We start from the raw sequence: 18,187 nt of genomic DNA on the forward strand, positions 1-18,187 counted from the left end.
ATTTAGCCCCTTATGTATTATTCTGTTCTCACAGAGTGTAATTTACTAGTTTAAAAAAAAAAAAAAAAAAAAAAAAAAAAACTTTTGTGATTTGGTGTTTTAGCTGTTGTAGCAAATAATTTCCCAGGTGTGGGATAAATAAAGAATTTCAATTCTATTATATTGTTAACTGGCCCAATAAAAATAACAACAATTACAAATGACTTTATACTTAAGAACTATACTTATATTAAAGACTTTATACATAAATACCAGACATATTTTGATGCCATATCTTGTGTTCTTAGGGGAGTCTGATTATAGGTGCGGAATGCATAGATTGGGTTAACTGATGACAATTTTACTTCAGTTATTACTTTATGGTATTTACACTTTTTTACATGCTTAATTTAGTGTCATTTGCATTATCATAATTTAGACAGACACAGTATTTGGTTATTTCAAGTTAATGTGTTCATAAAAGCTAAAGACAAAAATAGGAGCCTGTCGCTTTAAGAAAGTGCGCCGGTCTGCGTGATGCTCGGTACTGTGTGGGGGAGACGGCCTGAGAGTCGAGAGGAGCTCACGGGTTTTCTGACCATGTCGTGTTGTAGCGTGCCGATGTGAAAAAAAGTTGTTGAAGAAGAAGGTGTAGGCTATGACTTTTAGTTTGATCCACTTTGTGTGGATTTATTTTAGGAGCAAATGCGAATGATAGGGTTGACATCTGTACTCGCACGTGTGCTCCTTTTTTATTTATATGCGAGTGAAACACTCGCACTGTACAGCCCTGGTCCTACAGCTTATAAAAAATGTATTATTATCATCCTTAAATATGTGTAGGAGAGTAAAAGTAGAGCAAGAGAACAAGCTTTATGTAGCTTACTGTCGGCACAACTATCTGCTTGCCATAAGGATATACACACGTGGACAAAATTGTTGGTACCCCTCAGTTAAAGAAGGAAAAACCCACAATTCTCACTGAAATCACTTGAAACTCACAAAAGTAACAATAAATAAAAATTTATTGAAAATTAAATAATCAAAAACAGCCATTACTTTTGAATTGTTGATTAACATAATTATTTAGAAAAACAAACTAATGAAACAGGCCTGGACAAAAATGATGGTACCTCTATAAAAGATTGAAAACTATTTGACCAGAGTGACATGATTAACTCAGGTGTGTCATTTAATTGACATCACAGGTGTTTCCAAATTCATAATCAGTCAGTCTGCCTATTTAAAGGGAGACAAGTAGTCACTCTGCTGTTTGATGAAAAGGTGTGTACCACATTGAACATGGACAACAGAAAGCGAAGGAGAGAATTGTCCCAGGACATCCGAAAAAAATTATAGACAAACATCTTAAAGGTAAAGGCTATAAGACCATCTCTAAACAGCTTGAAGTTCCTGTGACAACAGTGGCTCATATTATTCAGAAGTTCAAGACCCACGGGACAGTAGCCAACCTCCCTGGACGTGGCCGCAAGAGGAAAATTGATGACAAATTGAAGAGACGGATCGTTCGAATTGTATCCAAAGAGCCCAGAGCAACCTCCAAAGAAATTAAAGGTGAACTCCAAGGCCAAGGTACATCAGTGTCAGATCGCACCATTCGTCGTTGTTTGAGCCAAAGTGGACTTCATGGGAGACGACCAAGGAGGACACCACTGTTGAAAAAAACTCATAAAAAAGCCAGACTGGAATTTGCAAAAATGCATGTTGACAAGCCACAAAGCTTCTGGGAGAATGTCCTTTGGACAGATGAGACCAAACTGGAGCTTTTTGGTAAGGCACATCAACTCTATGTTCATAGACTCAAAAAGCAAGCATACGAAGAAAAGAACACTGTCCCTACGGTGAAACATGGAGGAGGCTCAGTAATGTTTTGGGGCTGCTTTGCTGCATCTGGCACAGGGTGTCTTGAAAGTGTGCAAGGTACGATGAAATCTGAAGACTATCAAGGCATTCTGGAGAGAAATGTGCTGCCTAGTGTCAGAAAGCTTGGTCTCAGTCACAGGTCATGGGTCTTCCAACAGGACAACGATCCAAAACACACAGCCAAAAACACCCAAGAATGGCTGAGAGAAAAGCGTTGGACTATTCTAAAGTGGCCTTCTATGAGCCCAGATCTGAATCCCATTGAACATATGTGGAAGGAGCTGAAACATGCCATTTGGAGAAGACACCCATCAAACCTGAGACAACTGGAGCTGTTTGCTCATGAGGAGTGGGCCAAAATACCTGTTGACAGCTGCAGAACACTCATTGACAAATACAGAAATCGTTTAATTGCAGTGATTGCCTCAAAAGGTTGTGCAACAAAATATTAAGTTATGGGTACCATCATTTTTGTCCAGCCCTATTTCATTAGTTTGTTTTTTAAAATAATTATGTTAATCAACAATTCAAAAGTGATGGCTGATTTTGATTATTTAATTTTCAATAAATTTTTATTTATTGTTACTTTTGTGAGTTTCAAGTGATTTCAGTGAGAATTGTGGGTTTTTCCTTCTTTAACTGAGGGGTACCAACAATTTTGTCCACGTGTGTACTTCATATCTTCATCTACTTATCAGACTAAAATAACACAAAAACATGCTTCAAGTTGGTTTGTGTGTCTGCAGTCTTATATAATCAGCAGAAGGAACAAGTGCACTTAACTTGGCTGTACATGAAAGAAATGTTCTTATTAGCAAGCAATTCTAACATTGATTCTCATGGTTCTGGTATTTTCTGTTTATGCTTTACCATTCCCCTGAGCATTACTTTGCATGTAATCATGAAGAATTGGGAATTTAATGTTGTGTTGATGTGAAGAAATCATTTTATTCGCTTATTTCCCCTTATATGAAACCTTTACTCTGGAATAAATAAATAAGTGGACATCTCGGCATTATACCCTCATCTGAGTTATTTCTGAAAGCATGAGTATCAATCTGCTGTTGCATATTCACCGAATCTAGTTCCAGACTCTCTATTGAATTTTGGAACCTGGCAGCAGGGATTTGCTCTCATTCTGTCAGCATTTCAACTGATCACGAGTGTGTTAAATGAGGTTTGCAAGTCAGTTAAGTTCTTACAAACCAATCTAAGACTTCTTTCCTAACATGGCTTTGTGTAGGGGTGGGGGATTATAATAAGGAAAGGTGAAAACACAAATTGTTGCCACAAGTCTATCAGGGCATTGTTTAGAAGGACAGTGTATGTTGCAACATTTAATAACTACAACTTCCAAGTATTTCACAAAAGTAGGTTGGTCATAAAGCATATGTTCACATTTCTTTTTATTGTTTAGAGGCGATTTCTGTTTAAACATTTTATTCTTCTGCTGTCACATGTAATCAAACCAATGAGTAATCATTGAATCATGCTTGATAAACTGGTACCTTCTAAACATATAGATGGCTTTGAGTCCCTGTAGTAGGCAAATATTTTCAGTTAATGTAAATGCAGTTAAATCAAATCACAAACAATATCAATTAATGTAATGCTAGTAGTGTTTCATTTGCCAATCAGATATTATTTTTGAAACCAAGAATTCTTGATTAGAAACAAACAAAAAACAAAAATACCTTTATTCAGTGTTATTAGATAAAAATGCAGTATGATATTCTGTCAGTAATACAGCTCTGATGTCAGTGTGAGATGACTTTATGCTCAGTGGACTCATACAAGAGTCCACTGAGCATTGTTTAATCCTCATTGAATACTGTACATGTGTACAATGTCCCTTGCATCTCAGCTGCTTGTCTATTTGCCTGTCTTTGTGATACAAAGCACAAGCCTTATGTGGTGAAAGTGACAACCTTGAACCAGCACTATTACAGCCAGTATTACTGTCTTTAATTCCCAATCAGTGTAATCCATAGTGAAAATGTGGGCTTTCATCAGAAAGCTTACTCTACTCCATGTATTTAAGACCCTACAAGCTGTTAAGCAATAGCATGTTTACTCTGCTGCTTTTCACATGGTTCCGTAGTTTGGATTAGGATGATGGCAACTACGTTTCATTATTACATGTTTCTTACATCATGTGTGTCTCTGTGTGCTGGGGGTAGTGAGTGAGTTGTAATTAGTTACCTAGAGAATATGACAAATAGAGCACCTCAACTCAGTTGCTACCGACATGGAGAGAAGAGAAAAATAGAAAGAAGATGGCGAGCAATGCTTTTCCACAAACTATAAATATTTGATGACAAAAACTCTGTGAAATCCTGTGCCTTCAGAGTGCATGTTTCCATGCATGGTACTGTCCAACAGTTATCAGAAAACAGCATCCCTTGTAGATTTTAGCTCGTATTGGAACCCCAGAGCTTCACAATTCAGAGCTGCCCTCCTATCTTCAAAATGTTTCCTGGAGCTTAAATGTCAGTGAAGAAATTCGTTTGCAGAGCCAAGATACAGATACATCTTATCTAGCCAGTGTTGAGTTGTGTTTATGTAGAGTACATTCATCCTTTAGCAACTCAATCAAGATCAACTAACCAGGACAGGGGAAATGTTGGATATTAAAAGGAAATATTTCACCGACATTCCAACATTCTGGCGAGTTCTGAGTCAAGCAAAGTATACAGCATTATATTACATGTTTGAAAGTCTCAGGCTGAATGGGTTAGAGTAAATGTAACTCTTCGAACAGACCTTGATTGGTGTAGAAGATTTTTTGTTTTGTTTTGTTTACTTATTTATTTATTTTTAAGTTGGTGTGAACTGAGTAGACATACAGATACAGTAAATACCAACAACAAAATCACAATTTGACCATTTAAAATGATGATTTGATTCACTGAAATTTATTACAACTGTTTGTGTCTCTATCATAGGCATTATTTCTAACCCTCGCTGTAACTGTCCAAAGACAGTGATTTTAGAATTGCTATTTTTTAAATGTTTAAATTTTGTATGATTGTTTAAACTAACTGAAAATGCAATGAAGAGCATTCTGGGAAAAGTGAATGTACACCTTTAGAAGGTCACGTGGCTACGGTTTAGCGCGGGGTCACCTGTGTGGGATTGTGGGCTGGTTACGGCATGGCTACAGAGGAGAACACCATCATTACTTCAGAGAACGCCATTGCCACAGAAAGGATCCTCACTAGTTTTCATGGTGTCGGCAGACTGTGGGGAAAATAAATGTCCAAAGATACCTGTATGAAGTGTGGCCTTCTATACTTCAGACTGGAGTAGATACACTATCCCTAACCCTACACAGTTAAAGCTCATTTATAAAATATTTGTCTTCTCCAATAAAAACATGACAGAAGACAGTTATTTTGTAAACCCTATATAATGTTTCTCAGAAATTCAAACAATGACTGTAACTGGGCAGGATTACAGACTCTGAAGTCCTTGGGGGAAATGTGATTACAACCTCTCAGTCAGCAGTGGTCTGCACATGCTAACAGGTTAATAATTGAGGCGTAGGAGAGAATTTCTTCTTTTTTCTTTTTGTCATAAAGTGAATTGTGAGTTCAATTACCATAGCTTCAGGGTAGAGTTAATCATTGGAGTCAAGACATAGTTCTCCAGAATTACTTTGAGTTTTTGTTGTTTTTTAAAAAATCAGAGTCTTGTTTTAGGTGCTAAAAATATGTTTAGCTTCCATCCTGTCTGTTTCTCCAAACTGGGAACATACCAGCCATCTACTGTAGGTAACACACTAATTCTGGATAAGAAACTGTAGAGAAACCAAACAACATCCCATGTGCAAACAAAAGCCTTACCCATGGTCTCTAATAATTTACTACGTCTTCAGCTTAAAATAAATATTTCTCTGTATCTTAATATTGCAATTGAATCAAATAGTTGCAACATAGAAACTAGGGTGTTCCTAAAGTCTGAACACATAGAAAATCTCATTAACTATATTTATTTTCCCTCCTCAGTTTAAATATGGCTTTGCCAAAAGACTAAATTCATTTGCTATGTTTCGATATGTCCATTCCTCATGTCCACTGAGAAGAACCAGTTCAACTCTTTCTTCTTTCGACAAAGCCATATTGAATCTGCGGTTTCCTAGGTGTCCAGACTTTAGGGACACCCTGTTAAAAATGCACATCAGCTTTCTTTTTTATCCGTATGATCCCTACCAGCTGTTCATTCAATTAAAGCCTGTGCAGATACACTGATTAGACAACACAAGCCCCAACAGAAGTCTTTAGTTTCCCCGTATATTAAACCTCCGTGAATGAAACTTTTTGATTATACATCTTTTCTCCCATGAAATATTTCTGCGGAGTATGCATAATGATGCAGGCAAACACAGTAATGGTAAAATTGTGGATTCAAATTAGAGAAGTGAGCTTTGATTCATTGTTTAAGTTATATTTAATGTGAAGACAGCTTCAGGAAATGAGGGTAACCTGAAACCGAAATCGAAACTCAATGCAACAAAAGTGAATACATCTGTGATCACTTACACCAAACTTAGAAATCACGTGATCATTGAAACAAAATTGTGCATACCTGTGCATGTCTGCTTGCCTGCATAATGGCTCCACATGGAAGGCAACTGCCCAAGGACTTAAAAAATCTGATTGTAAGACCAACTAAACATTTGAAAGAAAGTTCATGCATTATCAGGAGCTTTAAAATAAGACAAAGTAGCACTCAATAGAGCTGTAGTAGCTGTCCTTCTAAAATTACACCTCAAGTACAATAAAAGAAATTGATTACTATTGGAAGCACATTCTTTGGTCAGATGAAACCAAGATATATATAATCAGCTCAGACTGGGTCTAACGTGTTTGGCATGAACCTGGCCAAGACAACCACAGTGAATTCATTGCCCCAACCACCGATCATGGAGATGGTGGCATGGTGATATGGGGCTACATGAGCGTAGGGATGTAACGATTACCGGTTAAAATGATAAACCGCAGTAAAATGTCTGACGGTTAGTACTCCCGTTTCAAATTTTAATTACCGTTAAACCGTGTCTGATTGCCACAATCCGGAAAATCTCAGGAATAGGCCTACTGCTGTTGTGAGAAGTGCAGCGGCAGGCAGCCGATCGGATACATGCGCCCCGCGCGCATGCGCACTGCACAGTAAACAACTCGTAAATATGGCGGAGGACACTGGCAGGGGAGAGATTTTTTCACCGTCCAAACGTACCAAGTCCGAAGTCTGGGCGTACTTCGGATTTTATAAAGACGCGCGAGGGAGACTGGTGGAAGAAAGCAACCCAGTCTGCCGAAAATGCCACAAGAAAATATCGGCAAAGAGTGGAAACACGTCCAACATTCTGGCTCATCTACGGGACCCGCAACTGTGCAGCAAGTTAAAGGTAAGTTAACTTGGAATGAATGCATGTGGGGCTTAGGGAACCGTGAAAACTGTGCGTGTTCGTCTCGTTTCTGCTCCAGCACAATACTAGCTCCGTGGCTAAAGCTAAATGCACCGTTGTTGCCGACAGAAAGTCCGGTTAATGTTCAGAAGACAGCGTTACATGGTGTGGGTGGTTAGGGAGGGGTGTGTGTGTGCGTGCGCGTGTGTGATGATGAATAATAATTATTTAATAATAACCATTATAAATTTGCTTTCCTCTTATTTACAGAGAGGGTGTGTAGTGGACAGAACCAGGACAAATCCTCCAACAGCTTCTACTTCTTCGGTCACAGTGGCACAAACAATAACCCAGGCGTTTGAAAGGAAGGCTGCTTATGCACCGACATTGAAACATGCCAAAGACCTCACAGCAGCTATCTCATATTTTATTGCAAAAGACATGATGCCATTTCAAACTGTTGAGAGGCCTGGATTTTTGAAGCTGATGAAGGTTGCTGTGCCTCACTATAAAGTTCCTTCATGAAATCATTTTTACTTTGTTTTATATAGTAGTGTTATTGTATATTATATTATATTTGTAAGACTAGATCTTTCTGAGCACTGAATGTGAAGATAGTTACAATTTGCACAATATAAAGAATGTAATTTTATTTTAATTTTATTTATTTGTTAATCTTTATGAGGCAGTGGCACCTTACTTTTTTTGTTGTACTTTGTTATTCCTAATGTTGCTTTCAAGCAAACGGACTACCTCCTGGCTCTTTTAAGGTCCCCTCTTTAATTTTTTAAGCTTTTTAATATGTTATTTAAGGTTTAAGCTCATATTTTGATTGGTTTTTCTAAAATAAAAACGTTGTTCATTGATTTAAGTGTGCCTATGAGTACTTTTTAAACATTTTGAACATATTTCACAATACCGTGATAATATCGATAACCGTGATAATTTTGATCACAATTATCGTGATATCAAATTTTCATATCGTTACATGCCTACATGAGCGCAAAAGGTAGTGGATAGGTGACATTTATAGATGTGACCATAAATGGCTGTTGTTATGCTAGAATTCTTGCTGACAGGTCTTGCAAAGCTTAAAGAAGGGAAATATTCAAGAATGATCTAAAGCACACTTCCAAAATCACATGAGTTTCTGAGACACACAAAAAAAGTAAAACTGTGACCTGACCAAGTATGTCACCTGACTTTAATCCAGTACCACACCCTTGAAGTATATAAAACAGAAAAGTAGTGAAAAATAACCCCTGCAGCAAAGAGCTGCTGAACAAAACATATCTAAAAATGGCAAAACAACTCTCATCTCATCAAAAATAAAGATGGACATTATGTGTTTAAAAAACAAGACTTTGATTTTATAAACAGTTTACTAACTTTAGTTGAATTTAATTCTGACTCTGAGGCCCATATTTTAGATATAGTAAAGATAAACTGTTAATTTTTCATTTTACAAGCAAACAAATACTGTACTGTTGAACTTGGAAGTAATGCATTTACTGTAAGGTGATATAATTTATAATCAGGTGACATTTATGTGATGTTGCACCGTAGTGTACTCATTTCCATTAGTCACTGCATGTGAGGTAATTAAAGCATCAAACTTAGTGACATGAATAAAAGTTAGTTCAACAAATACTTGTCCAACCCTAAATATCACCATAGCAGCTTTAGAATTTGTATTCAGCTTTTATTTTATCGATGCTTCGAAAACCAAATAAACCTTCATTAAAAAATTTGAATCTGTCAATAGACAATGCAAATATGTCTTCCTCAAGGCCCACACTTTATTTCTCCACTTCTGTCTATCTCAACTTGCATCTAAATCCTGAGAGAGAAGACTAGCAGTATCTTGGCATGTTGGTGAGGTTGTTATACTCACTCATCTGTTTATCTTTCTGTTTTTGTCCTATATCCAAGGAGATGTGTAAGCTTGAGATACTGTCATTAGCCTCACTTTCTTATGTCTTTGCTTGCCATCTTCCCCTTTGTCTAAATCCCAAGTATGGACAGAATTAGATATGTCAGATACAAGAAAGCCACTTGTTAGGGTTCTGTGTAATCTCCCTCCTCAAGCCTGTGCGTCGCTTGTGTTTGTTGGTATCGACTGGCGGCTTTTATGGATCAATAAACTCACTTGTTGACTTAAGGGTCAGGGAAGTTGCATCACGTAGAAATTGACACTTTTTAAAATGATTGATAATCCATCCATTATCTATATACTACTTAATCGCCATGAGGGTCATGGGGGGCTGGAGCCTATCCCAGCTGACTTGGTAGAAACTACCAAGCTGGGTACTCCATGTTTGGAGCTGATCTGAGAGTGGGCATTTCCAAGATAGAAGATTCACGTTCCTGCCTTCTTGGGATCTTTCTACATGGAGTTTGCATGTTTTCCCTGTACATGCGTGGGGTTTCTCCAGGTACTCCTGCTTCCTCCCACTGTCCAAAAACATGCTCAAGTTAATTGGTAATCCTAGGTGTGAATGTGGGTGTGATTGTTTGTCTCTGTGTAGCCCTGTGATAGACTGGTGACCTGTCCAGGGTGTCCCCTGCTTTCACCCTAAGTCCACTTCTTTTTTTTAACCACTGCTGTCATGATAACTTAATGCTACACCATTCACCATCCAACAGTATTCGGCTGTTTTATATTTTCTCTTTACTTCAACAGGAATGTCAAAGTTGGCAAATAGTTTAAACTAATCCTGCACTGTGTGTGTTATTTGGCCTCACAGTTCTACACAAATACATTTGCCAGTGATGATCTTATTTGCATATTACTCTAGTAATGAAGTAAGTCTAGGTCATTACCACTTTCAGTTTAACGTCAAGTATTTCTGTAAAAATACTGATTCTCCATTTCAGAGACAGGGCTGCTATGAGATTCTGTGATTGCATTAATCTAAGTGTCCTCATGTATTTGCGGTCCAGTATTTTTCAGATATGGCATTTGGCAGACAGGGATTATTATTATTAATAATAATTGATTTAAAATGGTTAGTTGAAGGCTTAGACCACATTATATTCAGAGCCATGTAGACAGACGGTCAGGGCTATTCCTGTCTCAACAGTGCCACTTATACCTAATGAGGCAACAGCTAATTTGAGTTATATAATTATTATTTTGATAATCCTCAGCAGTCTTTGTTGAGTTTGAAGTTTGGATGAGTGGTTGGTCAGTTGTGTTGAGAGAGCTGCATCAGCAGCACTGCAGGCCAAGAAATCAGCCTTTTTTCAATGGAAACTGCAATCTTGTAAACTAAAAAATCCACTGCATCAGAGTGAATCAGGCTGAGAATGGCAGATATTGTTGTTATGATCACTATGTTATCATCATCATTACCATCATCATCATTACCATCATCTCGATCATCATCACCAATCTTTTCAAATCTGTTCCTATAATGAGCTCAAAACAGCATGAGAATGATTGCATACACTCCTGTACACTCTATCTCACACACACATACACACAGTGGAACAGCTGGCATCTGTTCGGATATGGCATCTTCATCGAAGGGGCCTCATCATCTGCCCTCCATCTCTGCTTTCTTCTCTCTCTTTGTCTCTATGCCTTTCTCCCTATGTTTATCTCCCTTACTGTCTCTAATATACACATCATGCAACATCATCAGGTCTACTAATATTACACACACACACACACACACACACACACACACACACACACACACACACACACATACTATGTTTTTCTATCATTGTGGGGACTTACCATTGACTCCCATTCATATCTAACCCCTAACCCTAACCCTAACCAAACCCTAACCCTAACCAAAACAATGGCTAACCCTAAAGAAACGTTTTTGCACTTTTACTTTTTTCAGTAACAACAACATGGCCAAGAAAACACTGTTTAAACTTGTGGGGCCCGAAATGAGGTCCCCACAAGTGACATAGTTTTTGGTTTTCCTACAGTTGTGGGGACATTTGGTCCCCAAAATGTAGCAAAAGCTAAAACACAAACACACACACACACACACACACACACACACACACACACACACACACACTCTACTGTCCCCTGTATGTTGAAACCCCCTCAGTGTCACCTCCTCTGTTTGTTGGCTGTTCAAACAAACGCCCTCTATCTCACCATCCAGCCATTCAAGGACACCTCTGCTGCACACATGTGCATGCACACACAGCATGGCAATCAAACGTCTCTCCTTTGCTGCATTTCTCTGAGGAATATTACAAACTTCTTCTCATGTCTTCTTCAGAGAGTTGGCTTAAGAAAAAAAAACTTTCCCACCATTAAAGCATCCACACATTTGAAGAAAGCTTACCTGGGCATCTAATATTTGTATGTGCACTGGTAAAATTTAAAGAGAAGAATTTGCTAAGATGTGTGTTAGATATATATTCAGTTAAAAAGAATTTAGTACACAGACAGAAATTTTAGGTAAACTCCAACTGGCCTATTGAGTCATCTTCAACTGCTGTGTTTCAGGTTTAAAAAATTGTTGCAATACCAAGAAAACAAAAACCTTTTATATCATGACATTCCATTCATGTATTTTTATTTATTTGATTTTGTAATTTTGCCCTTTTGAAAAAAAACATACTCAGTTATACTCTGCTCCTCAGTTTTCAGCATCCTTAAACTGTTGACCCATGGTCTTCTCTGCAAGAATGAACATGGTAAGAAAGCCAGTTTGAACTGATAATTGATGTGTATGTCAGAATGTCACTTTAAGGTAAAATACATTCCCTAAAGCAATTTTAGACACTAAACTGAAATGTACTTGTTAATTTCACGACTGTGCCTGTATCTCTTAAGTTCAAATCATGCTGTGTTATTGACTAACACAGACTCCCTCAAATGATGCTCTGTAATGTAGGTCGACAGCTTTCTATTACTGCTGATACTCCTGAGAATCAGCACATAATTTTTAAGACTGGTTGCAGAATTTTGCATATTTAAGGGTAAATGTTTGTCATTTACTGCTCTGGTTGGTTCACAACAGGGACTCACTCGCCCACTTGACAATAGACAATGCCTTCATTATCCAACATATTGTCCATGTCCTTTCAAATTTTTCTTCTTGCTTATTTTTGAGTTGAACTTGTGAGTTGAGTCAATTGGACTAAAATTTTATACAATTCAAATGCAAACCAAGTGGAAAATTAGTGTAGCACTAGATGCGCATAGCAAGGTCATAATGGTCTGCCTTCGCCTCATCATCACTCTGTTGTATTGAACAGAATGCTTAGCTTAGTTTGTATTCCTGTAAACCATTCACAGTTCTACTGGGCAGTGCTAAGTGAAGGATGTAGCAACATGTGCCCTCAAATAGTGACAGATGAAATGGTTTTGGTGAAGCATTTGCATACAAGGTTAATTTTGTCATTAACATGGCTAATTCATTGTGAAGAAATTTTTTAAAAACTATTTGGGCTCCTTTCTGCAGAATACAAATTTCCATGTAGATTGCTAGCACAGAGAAGGGGAGGGAAAGCTGCATAAATGCTTGGTATATGGCAGGTTTATGCCCGCAGCCTACATCTGGTGAGTCCTGCTTATGTGCTAGTTGACCAGCATTGTTCCAGTAAGAAAAAGAAAACAGCTGAAATAAGGAAGGCTGCACAGTGTCGTAGTTGTTAGCACTTTCGCCTTGCAGCAAGAAGAACCCTGGTTCAAATCCCGGGGTGGGCCTGGGATCTTTCTGCATGGAGTTTGCATGTTCTCCCTGTGCATGCGTGGGTTTTCTCCAGGTACTCCGGCTTCCTCCCACAGTCCAAAAATATGCTGAGGTTAATTGGTTACTCTAAATTGTCCGTAGGTGTGAATATGAGAGTGATTGTTTGTCTGTATATGTAGCCCTACGACAGACTGGCGACCTGTCCAGAGTCCCCTGCCTTCACCCGAGTCAGCTGGGATACACTCCAGCACCCCCCGTGACCCTAGTGAGGATAAAGTGGTGTATAGAGAATGGATGGATGGATGAAATAAGGAAGGCCCTCATAAAAAAAAGTCAAATATGCAGTTACAGCATAAACTACACTTGATTAACCTTCTTAAATGTAAGTTAATGTCTTCATTGGCTGGGCATGGTATCACTAGTTCTGTGACAAGGAAATGATCCCTCTCCAGCTTGTCACAAGTGAACACTTCAAATTGTGATCATTCAGGCCAGAGAGTCACTGCTGCCAGGGGCCAAACTGATATCCCTGTGGTGGAAGTTTACAATTCTTCTCTCTCCCGTGCAATATTAACTGACTACAGCAGCTATGCCTTTCCTTCAGATTTAATTCTTCTATGGCACCTGTGTGCAATTTGTAATAAAATTATTGCGTGTCTCCATCGTTTCATCTCCAAAGCACTATCGAAATACCAAAGTGTGCTTTGATTTGTTGATCACAAGAGCAAGGCTGTGGTTTATAAACTAACTGATGCATTTGGTCTGTCTGTGCAGAAGGATGCCAAGAGTTTGCTGACACCAGTGATGGTCTAGTGTGCAAACTAGCAAAAAACAAAACTATTTTCAAACTTGTCATGGTCGCAGTAGTCAGGAAAACGTTTTGAGTCTGTAACCTAACAACATCTCACATTATAAAAGTAAATTAAATGTGAAAATGGAAATCTGTCATGCTGTTGGGTCTTAAATTTTGAAGTAGTTTGTATTTTACTTGTATTAAATTAAAGGGCACAGTAAAGGCTGATATTTTCAGGAGCCTTGAAAAGTTGTGTTCGCTAATAAGTGCAGTGATTATATTACCATCCATTCATATGAACATCTCTCTCACTCTACTCTCCTCTAAAAAAGGGCATCATACTGATTATCTTGTGCGTGTCTATGTGTGTCTTACTCAGTGCACTTTGCTCTTTTCTTTATTGTCTTTATTGTCTAAATATTCCTTTTTCTCCTTGCCTGTGGAAATTATTTTGACCCTAATCTCTCTCTTTTTCTTGACTCCCTGCCTGACCCTTTTTATGTTGTGAGTAGCGTCCGACGCCAAGCCATACAAAAGGTGCTGTCGCACAGGAAACAATGAGCAGACAGGGAGATGTCTCTGTCTACTTCACACACCAGAGCAAACAAGAGACCAATATCTGGTGATTTTAATCTTGGCTGAACACCAAGCTCAATGTGTTTATCTGCAGCTGTCTGCGATAGTTCATAAAATAGTCTGTTGAAGACTCATAATGGGCCGTCACTTTTGGCTTTCAAGTTAATGTTGGGTCAAAAATGGAATTTTTGTGGTAATCTCTACTGAACTGCTGTCAGATTTATTTCATAATAATACATAACTACAGTCTGAATTAACATACTGTATCAACTTTACATACTTGTACAATTTCAAGCGTGTCTCCTGTGAATAAATCTGACAAAATATTTAAATTTTACTGTAGTAGAAAGTAAATAAAACAAACAAAAAAAAAAAAACAGTTCATGCCCCCTCTAAATTTTAATTCATAAACCCTTGTGTTGTAGAATTACTTCTCTAGGGTGGGTCACTCACATGCCATGTAATCCATCACTATTAAATTTCAGATTTCTAACAGTGAACACTGTCATTCTCATGATGTTCATTATCCAGTCGGAGAGGGAGGGTGACTCAGAGGTTTACACTGTCAATTCACAGCAAGAAGAACGTGGATTTAAAGCTGATTTGGCTGAATAGGTCTTTTGTGTGAGGTTTTTATGTTCCACCTACAGTTTAAAGACATGCAGTTAGGCGAACTGGAATGCAGTCAACCTGTCCATGGTGTCTCCTGCCTCTTTCCCAGTATGAGCTGAAACAAGCTCCAGCCCCATACTCGCAACACAAAGAGTGTGTTAGTGAATTGATAAATGGGTGACAGCTTGATGCCTAGATTCAGTGGCAGGAAAACAATCTTTGTCGTGCTCGCAGGCTCAAATCTGGCTCTGATGTTGGCCAAGAATGTCAAAGTTTGGTGGCTGATCTGCTGAAACATTTGTCGTATGCTTTGGTTCACAGCAACAAATCTTAGCAACTGTTGGTCACTAATCCTAATTTAAATATTTTGGGGCCCTGAATGCTCAGTTTCGATTATGCACGTTATTTTTTCCAACTCTTTTGTACAGTTAAGAGTAATACATACTGCATCCTCTAGGGGCCACTAGTAGGCTTTAGTATCAGTTTCACTTCTGAGAAATACATTATTGGAATTTTTATTGTTGTTAATTGTTCTTGTAATTTTCATCTCAGCACAAGTAACCAATAATGACAATGAACAGGCAAAGTGCTGTTGGTTATATGGTACAGTGCAAAACTGGTGCCTTCTTTTCCAGTCTTCTGAAAACATCCATTCATCCATTATCTATACACCACTTAGTCCTCTGTAGGACCATGGGTCGCTGGAGTCTATCCCAGCTTACTTAGGGGGATGGCAGGGGACACCCTGGACAGGTAACAGTCTTTCACATGGCTACATATAGAGACTACAATCACACTCACATTCACACCTACAGACTATTTAGAATCATCAGTTAACCTTTCTGGGCTGTCAGAGGACGCTGGAGAATCTGGTGCACATGCTGCACATGGAGAACATACAAAGTCCACACAGAAAAAAGGGAAGACAAGGATCTTCTAGCTGGCAGGCAGTTATCAATGAGGATTCTTCAAAATCTCTTTCAGAAGTGTCCTGTTAATATTCAGCCATAATAATCCAAATTAAACAAGATCTAAAAAGATAAGCTTTTTTTTTTTAAATGTCCCACTTTAGGGCACTTCAGTGTAATATATATATATATATATATATATATATATATATATATATATATATATATACATATATTTGAAATTCGAAAGATATATTACTGCATACCATTCCTCTTTCAAAACTGGCTCATGATGACTGTGTGATGCATAGAAGTTTAATGTTTCTTGACCACATAATATACATCAGTAACTTATACAGTACCAGCTATATTGTTTTGACACATCTATTTTTTAAGGGTCTATTGTTTCTCTTTTCTACAATTGAGAGCAAAAATGAATACACTATGAAAAAACATATTAGAGATCAGATAGAAATCAAAAATATGCAACAATGCAAATTAAAGACCATCATGCAATGGGATCAGACCACCCACAACACCCGTTAACATGATGATGTTCTACACCCATTTTGATTCAAGCCTAAACTTTGATCTGAATACACACCTATAAAAATTTTTGACTGCATCTTCCATAGATATAATGCTGTCATGTTGACAAAATCTTTCCAAAGGCAGACATGTTATACTGTGATTATACACTGATGCTTGAAAGCTTGGAAACTTTAACAATTTTCTATATTTCTGTATAAACGTGACCTAAAATATCAACTGATTTTCACATAAGTCCAAAAAGAGATACAGAGGACCCAGTAATCTATCACAGTCTCATTTTCACAACACATTTGTGGAAGTGTACTATGGCAAGAGCAGAGGGGATTTCTGAGGACTTCAGAAAAAAAGTTGTTGATGCTGATGGAATTAGGCTACAAAATTGCATTTGGACTTCACCAATTCACAGTTAGACAGACTACTTGCAAATAAAGGAAAATCCAGGCCATAGCCACCCTCCTCAGGAGTGGTTGATCAACAAACATCACTCAAAGAGCAAAGTCTGTAATAATCTGCAACATCACAGCGGAAGCCAGAGTGACTTCTAAGCAACTTAAGGCCATTCTCAAATGGGCTAATATCAATTCAATTTAAAAAAAAAAAACATTTACGGTGCTCCAAGAGCTGGTAAGCTGAATCCCTATGTCTTCTGTTAGTGTTGAGGCATTGGAAATGTTCACTTTTCTGTTTGTCAGATGTTGAGTAGTTACTCTGGCTGCATCATTAAAAAAACATAAGTACATGAAGAATTTTGTCCATGATCTGACTAATGGCTTAGTCATACACAATGAAAATACAATTTTTTTTAGCTTTTCAGAAAGACTTTTCTTAAATGCTGGTGTTATGCCAGGTGTATTTATGTAACCAGCATGTTTATTTGACACAGACAGTTTTGACAAAGCATTTTTATCTTCAGCCAACTTATTACATAGATTAACAAGTGACTGAGATCTGATGAACGACAAGCTGTGTTTTGCAATGAACATGCAGACGCGTATTTTTAAATCACAAACCAAACAGTCATTGATGCCAGTACTTGAAATGAGTTGTGAGTTTCAGAGCGCTGAAAGCAGCTCTATGGCCGAGGTCTGACTCGAGACGTGACTGCACTTTTTTGCCGCCAGTTGCGTACATGAGTTTTTTTTAGCACATGGTACAGAAGCAAGCACCCCGGTCCATTTAATTTTTTTGCCCCAGAAACCAAAGGGCTTGGCATCTGCTTAACTCTTCCAGTCACACCCAGTGGCATTTGTTTTTATTTACTCTGCCAAGGAACGTGGCAGAGTTATGTGACGATCGGGGTACATTTGTCCTACCGTCTATTTGTCTGTGCATAACATTACTCAAAAAAGTGGAACAACGGATTTGGATGAAATTTTCAGCGAAGGTCAGAAATGACACATGGACCAAGTGATTAGATATTGGCAGGGATGCGGCCCTCGGATTTGTTAAAGATTTCTGTAGAATTGTGAGACAGAACCATATGGTCTCTGTAACTATGACAACAAGTAAACACTATGAACCCTGGCTTCACAAATCTAATCTCCATGCTCCTGATATCAGCAGAAAGAACTGCGTGAAACTCCGTTATGGACTCAACTGCAGCTGGATCTCAACGTCTTTCTAAGACCCGTCCCAACTCTACTTCCCATTAGCGCGTGATATTAGTTTGGTTGAGAGCAAAAGCTGCATTCCCCTGATTCCACTGGCAGATTAATTCAATTGGCAATGTAGTCCTCTTTTTTTTTTTCGAGCCAAACGGCAGCACCACATGCCGGAAATCCGACATGGTGCTGGAATA

General features: G+C 38.2%; 1 long non-coding RNA gene across 1 annotated transcript; it reads left to right on the forward strand.

The window, feature by feature from the left end:
* The first annotated feature begins 6,821 nt into the window (after positions 1 to 6,821).
* On the forward strand, positions 6,822 to 8,139 carry LOC127533195 (uncharacterized). The gene is made up of 2 exons (XR_007940975.1): positions 6,822 to 7,273; positions 7,544 to 8,139. It is a non-coding gene; the product is annotated as an uncharacterized LOC127533195 (long non-coding RNA).
* The last annotated feature ends 10,048 nt before the right edge of the window (positions 8,140 to 18,187 follow it).

This window comes from Acanthochromis polyacanthus, chromosome 3 (genome assembly GCF_021347895.1).
Source record: "Acanthochromis polyacanthus isolate Apoly-LR-REF ecotype Palm Island chromosome 3, KAUST_Apoly_ChrSc, whole genome shotgun sequence".
In the NCBI taxonomy this organism is placed as follows: Eukaryota; Metazoa; Chordata; class Actinopteri; family Pomacentridae; genus Acanthochromis; species Acanthochromis polyacanthus.